Source organism: Crocodylus siamensis, chromosome 2 (assembly GCF_052110815.1).
Source record: "Crocodylus siamensis isolate JL-2025a chromosome 2, ASM5211081v1, whole genome shotgun sequence".
NCBI lineage: Eukaryota > Metazoa > Chordata > Crocodylia > Crocodylidae > Crocodylus > Crocodylus siamensis.
Window position 1 is genome coordinate 180,174,351 of NC_143396.1, and position 5,509 is coordinate 180,179,859.

The following is a 5,509-nucleotide window of genomic DNA, read 5'->3' on the forward strand; positions in this document are numbered from 1 at the left end:
CCAGCCAGTCTCCTCCTCCACCACAGATGCTGCGCATGTGGTCCAAGGGCATGGCTTTCATGGTGGGGTCCAGAGGCACCAAACCCCACCATCCAACATGTGGTGCTCAGGCCTTGGTGACTGCCTATCTCACTGAGGACATGGAGCCGCTGCTTTGCGATCCCTTGGCCTACTGGGCAAGCTGCAGCCAGATCTGCGGCTGGGTCTGGCCACAGTTGCCCGGGGACTCCTGCCCTGTCCACTGACCAGTGTTCTGAGTGAGAGGGTGTTCAGCATGGCTGGGATGTTGTGACACCTCACCGCACCTGCTTGGATCCTGGTTTGGTGGAGCAGCTGGTATTCCTCAAGGTGAACCTCCTGCTGTTGGGGTTCCCCAAGATCCACGTGCAGATGGAATGAAAGCCACCCTCCTCACTCTGTCCACGCCTATTTTCTTTTTTAAAAAAAATTTAATGTTCTGCTCTCAGAGCTGGAGGGGATGCTTACTGCATCACCAGCCAGCAGGGGAAGAACATGTCCCTGCTGAGCTTCCATGCCAGGATGAACTTGGAGGTATGGGCTGGGGCTATGGGGAAGAAGAAGACCCCAGGTCCTGGGCATGTCCACTAAAGCTGCACTCTGCCAGGATCAGGAGCCCTGGTGGGACTGCTGGTAGCACGGCAGCCCCAATAAATGCCAGGACTGAGGTTCCCTCTGGTGAAAGGCAGGTAGAAGGTGCCATGACCTCCAGCCACCACACGCATGCACTTTCCCCATTTCCTGGCTGGGGACAGTCCAGACCCATCATGTCTTTGACAGGCCTGAAGCTTGCTGGTTGCAGTGAAGTTGTGAAGCTCCAGGTGAGCTCAACTTAACTGCCTGGAATGCCAGCTTTCAGGTTAAAAAACCCTTTGTCAGGTTGAGGAAGCACCTGTATTTGGTCTGTGTGTATGCTGGTCCTGGACGGAAAGAATAGTAAAGAAGCCAGAGGCTGGCCTGGCTGAAAAGTGGTTTGTAAATCCCCTTTGAGGATCAGGCCTGAGAGACTGGAGATAGGTGATGTTCTGTTCTTGTCTTTGATAGATTTCCAGCATGCGCTCATTCTGGTGCGCAGTTGTTGCTTGGTGTCTCCTACATATCTTCCATCAGGGCACCTGATGGAGATATGTGTTGTATTGTGAAGATATCTCCATACTGGAGATATTGTTGGCAGGTTTTGCGTGTCTTGTCATGGCATGGCCTGGATCCATTCAGTATGTTTTGGGCTGCAGGAAGTTGGCTTCTGGTGATGAAGTTAGTAAGGTTCAGTGCTTGTTTGAATTTACAAACCACTATTAACAGATGAGCCTATGAACTGCACTTCATCAACCCCCTATGTACAGAAACTCATGGACTCAGTATAGACATTGGAATTCTGACACACTGTGACCTGCTGGACATCAGACACCAGGTACCCCTACCTGCGCTGCTACCTCCCCCTTTCCCCCCCACCCCAGCCTGTCCTTCACCCCCTGACACCTCCATTTCTATTTTTACTGACTGGCTTTCTTGCCTGCATTGCATACCAGTCGCTGGCTTCTTTACTATTCCTTCCATCCAGGAACAGCACACACACCAACTGCAGGTACTTCCTCAGCCTGATGAAGGGTTTTTCAACCCAAAACCTTGCTCAGATATATAACTCTAACTATATCTCATTTGGTCTGCTAAAAGATACCAGAATAGATTGACTTGAAGTCCATTGTCTGCCAGTGCCACGTCCTCAGACCAACACCCCTAGCACCTGACCGAAGGACGCAGGGCCCTGGCACATCTAAGCCCCAGGGCTGGGACTGGCAGGGAGAGTTCTCTGGCAGCTGCTGGAGAAGCAGCTCCTGCTGGGGATAAAAAAAAGTCTCTAATCTGTGACAGTTTGGCTGCCTGAGATGCTGCTAGTGCTACTGTGCTGCTTACTAAGTTATTACCTGTTGTTATTTAAAGTGGTGGACCAAGATGAGGCTGTAGGGGAGGAGGAGACCTTATTGGGACACACTACCATGTCATGTAGGGGCCCCAGCACCAGTGAGGGCATGCCTTAACACACACACACTTGTCACAAGTTTTGTTTGTCAGCAGCTTGAGGTGCAGTTTCCCAGAAACCCCTGCACCTATCTTCTTAAAACTTGTCAGGCTTCATGGCCTCAGCAGGGGCTACGAAGTCTGCAGTTTTCACCCTGCTGTGCCTTAACACTTACAAGTGACATGAATTTTGCTTTCATGACTTCGAGGCTTGGCAGGTTTTATGCCCTTAGAAGGGGCTACCATCCCTGCTGTTTTCATCCAAATCTTCCAAAAAATGACAAAGTTATAGGCAGTTTTGTGCTTCCCCATTTTAGCCTATGGTCAAAATGCTGAAACAGCATCCAAACGGCCTCGAAACAGCAAAACAGTTTTGATGAAGTGAAACGGAACAGTGCTTTCAAAATTAAACAAAACTTGAAATGAAACACTGTTCCATCAAAACAGCCAAACGGAAGTCGAAATCAAGTGGTGCTGTTTCCCACAGCCCTAAATATAGTCAAATAAGCAAATAGAAAAAGAAGATATATTAAACACATAGATATAGTAAAATAAGCAAATAGAAGAACAAGGTATAGTAAAGACATAAAAGATATATCACACGCACACACACACCTATTTTCCAGATGAGCCTATGAACTTCATTTCGTCAGCCTCCCGGATTCAAAAACTCATGGACTCAATATAGACATTGGATTTATGACACACTGTAACCTGCCTGACATCTGACTCCCCAGGTACCTCTCCACTTTTACCTGCTACATCCCCTTCCCCCTGCCCACACCAGACTGTCTCTTATCTCCTGACACCTCAGTTTACATTTTCACTGACTAGCCTTTTTGCCTGCATTGCAAGCCAGCCTTTGGCTTCTTCACTATTCATTCCATCCAGGAAGAGTGCACATACACCAACTAGATGCGTCCTCAGCCTGACAAAGGGTTTTTAAACCCGAAAGCTTGCTAAGATATTTCTCCAACTATTCAGTTTGTCTAATAAAAGATGTCAGAGGTACCCTTAACTGGTCCGTGCTGGGGCCAGGACCCAAAGCAGGGTCAAAGGGCCAGAGGCCCACCACAAAGAGTGCCAGAGCAAGAGGTTTGGGATTCCAACTAGTCTGGAGGCTGGGCCAGGACTTAAGGGGGAGCCAAAGGTCCCAGAGAAGTGAAGGATGCAGTGTGTGAGTCATGGGCTGCAGTGTTACAGGAGGTATGGAGCTGTGGAAAGGATGTCACTCCAAGACACCTAAATGGGCAGCCACCCACCTGGGAAACATCTGAATCAGTTTTCCATCAAGGCGTGGCAGGAAAAAGGGGGTGGGTGGTTGGCCCAGAAACAGGTGGGTGGGAAGAGATCTAACCAGCACCAGGAAGGTCCCTTGTTACAGGCTACCATTCCTGCTGGTTTGATCCAACTGCGCCTTAACACACACACTAAGTTACACAAATGTCACAAGTTTTCCTTTGAACAGTTTAAGGTGCAGTTTCCCAGAAACCCCTGCACCTATCTCGTTGAAACCTGGCAGGCTTCATGCCCTAAGAAGGGGCTACCATCTGAAATGTTCATCCAAATCAGGCAAGAAATGAGGACGTTATAGGCATTTTAATGATTCCTCATTATAGCTTATAGTCGAATCTCCGAAGCAGGGTCGAAACTCCAAAACGGATTCAGCTGAATTGAAACATAACAGTGATCCAGAACACCAAAATGAATCCCTATCCTCTAAAATGGCCAAATCTGAAATCAAAATGGGACATAGCCATTTTGTACAGCTCTAGCAAGAGCATGTTGCCAGGTGAGTAATACTGAACCTGCTTGCCATGGATATGGCTTCATTATGAAAGTTTTCATTGCAGCGTGAGTGCATGTGTTGGGTCTCACATCTGCAAACTGTTACACATGCAATCACTGTCTTTAAACTGCTGAGACTGTGTGAACATGGTTTTTTAGGAGCAGGTCCTAAATTAGACTGAGTGTATGATGAGAGTAACAACAGAGCTGAGGTGGGAAAAGGCAGAGTCAAACTACTTGCTGTTTTTAATGAGGGAGATTATAAGTACACTCAAGTTGCACTCCTTAACACTAGCGGGGAATTTATCTTGCATGTGCTAGCACTTGTTTGGGAGGAGGAGACTGCTTCCTGCAGAAAACAAATGCTCTTGGTCGATACTTTTTGTCTATTTCCTGTGAATTCCTTAGAAGTTTCCAGTGGGTACTTTTTAATGAATGAATATCCCTGATACATTCCCACTGGAGTAAGTTTAGAGGACCTCCACTAAAGTCAATGGAGAAGCATTAAGAAATAGAAGGATCAAGCCCATTGTTTTCCCTGCTTTCAGTTTGGGATCAAGTGCAAATGCGGCTGCTTGATACCATAGGAAAGGGCATCCGAGAGATGGGATCTGAGAGTGGTGGGCTGCAAGTCTAATCAAGTACTGAAATGCCTGTGTTCCTTTGTTTGGAAACACTGAAAATAGCCTGGGTGTTACAGAAAACAGACCATAAATATGAAAGCTACTGCTACTAACAATAATCCACCCTCTTGGTCCTTAGCAGTTTAGACATACAAAAATGATGGAGAGGCAATTCCATATTCCCAGTAGTTCATTAAAACATCATCCATTTTCTTTCAGGTAAGACCATCCATCACAGATAGAGATGATCCTGAGTCACTTGTCACACTTGTTAAATGAAAGAAAGGTTTGGTTTGGGCTAGTTCCAGTTTTGTGTCAGCTTCCGCTTTATCTGAACCTTGCCATTTGCCATGAATACTAAGTAGGCTTGCTATCCTCTGCTTAAAGCACAGACCTCAAGATGAAGAGAGCTGCAGAAGTGGCTATATGATTTCACAGAAGCTAATGAGATATAATTTCAGCATAGAAACTGCCCTCCAGTGGAACCTGTATGGATGGAAGACCCAAGGTGAGTGCATTTACATGTGCTATTAATGCGCTTTATGCTTACTGGGCAGAAAAATTATGCACAGTAAGCTTTCCCTGGGAGTGCATTTATACCTGCACATGTGGAGAACAAATTTGCTCCCGATGGGAGCAACTCAGTGCAGGGCTACTCCTGCCCTGCTCTGTCCACCTGCAGCAGCCAGAGGAAGCTCCAGGCTCCCCTGGGTGACAGCCCCAGGCTAGTCGAGGCACTGGGGTCAGGCCTGGGCTCTGAGGGGCAGGGGAAGCTGTTCCACCTCTGGGGTAGATGCTTTCCAGCCCCATGTCCTGACTGGCAGATATAGGCATGGGGCTTGGAAACCGTCCCCTCCCCTAGCAGCTGTTTCCCAGCCCTGCACCTTGAAACTGGGAAACGGCTAGGGGAGGAGACAGTTCCCCCACCTCCTGCTGCCTGGGGGGAGCAATTTCCTTTTGTCTACACGTGTGCAACTGAGCAGTAGCTAATGCACAGTTCATCTACTACTTGTATTTAGAAGTAGTAGAAAACCATGAATTAATTTACTTAATTTAATTTA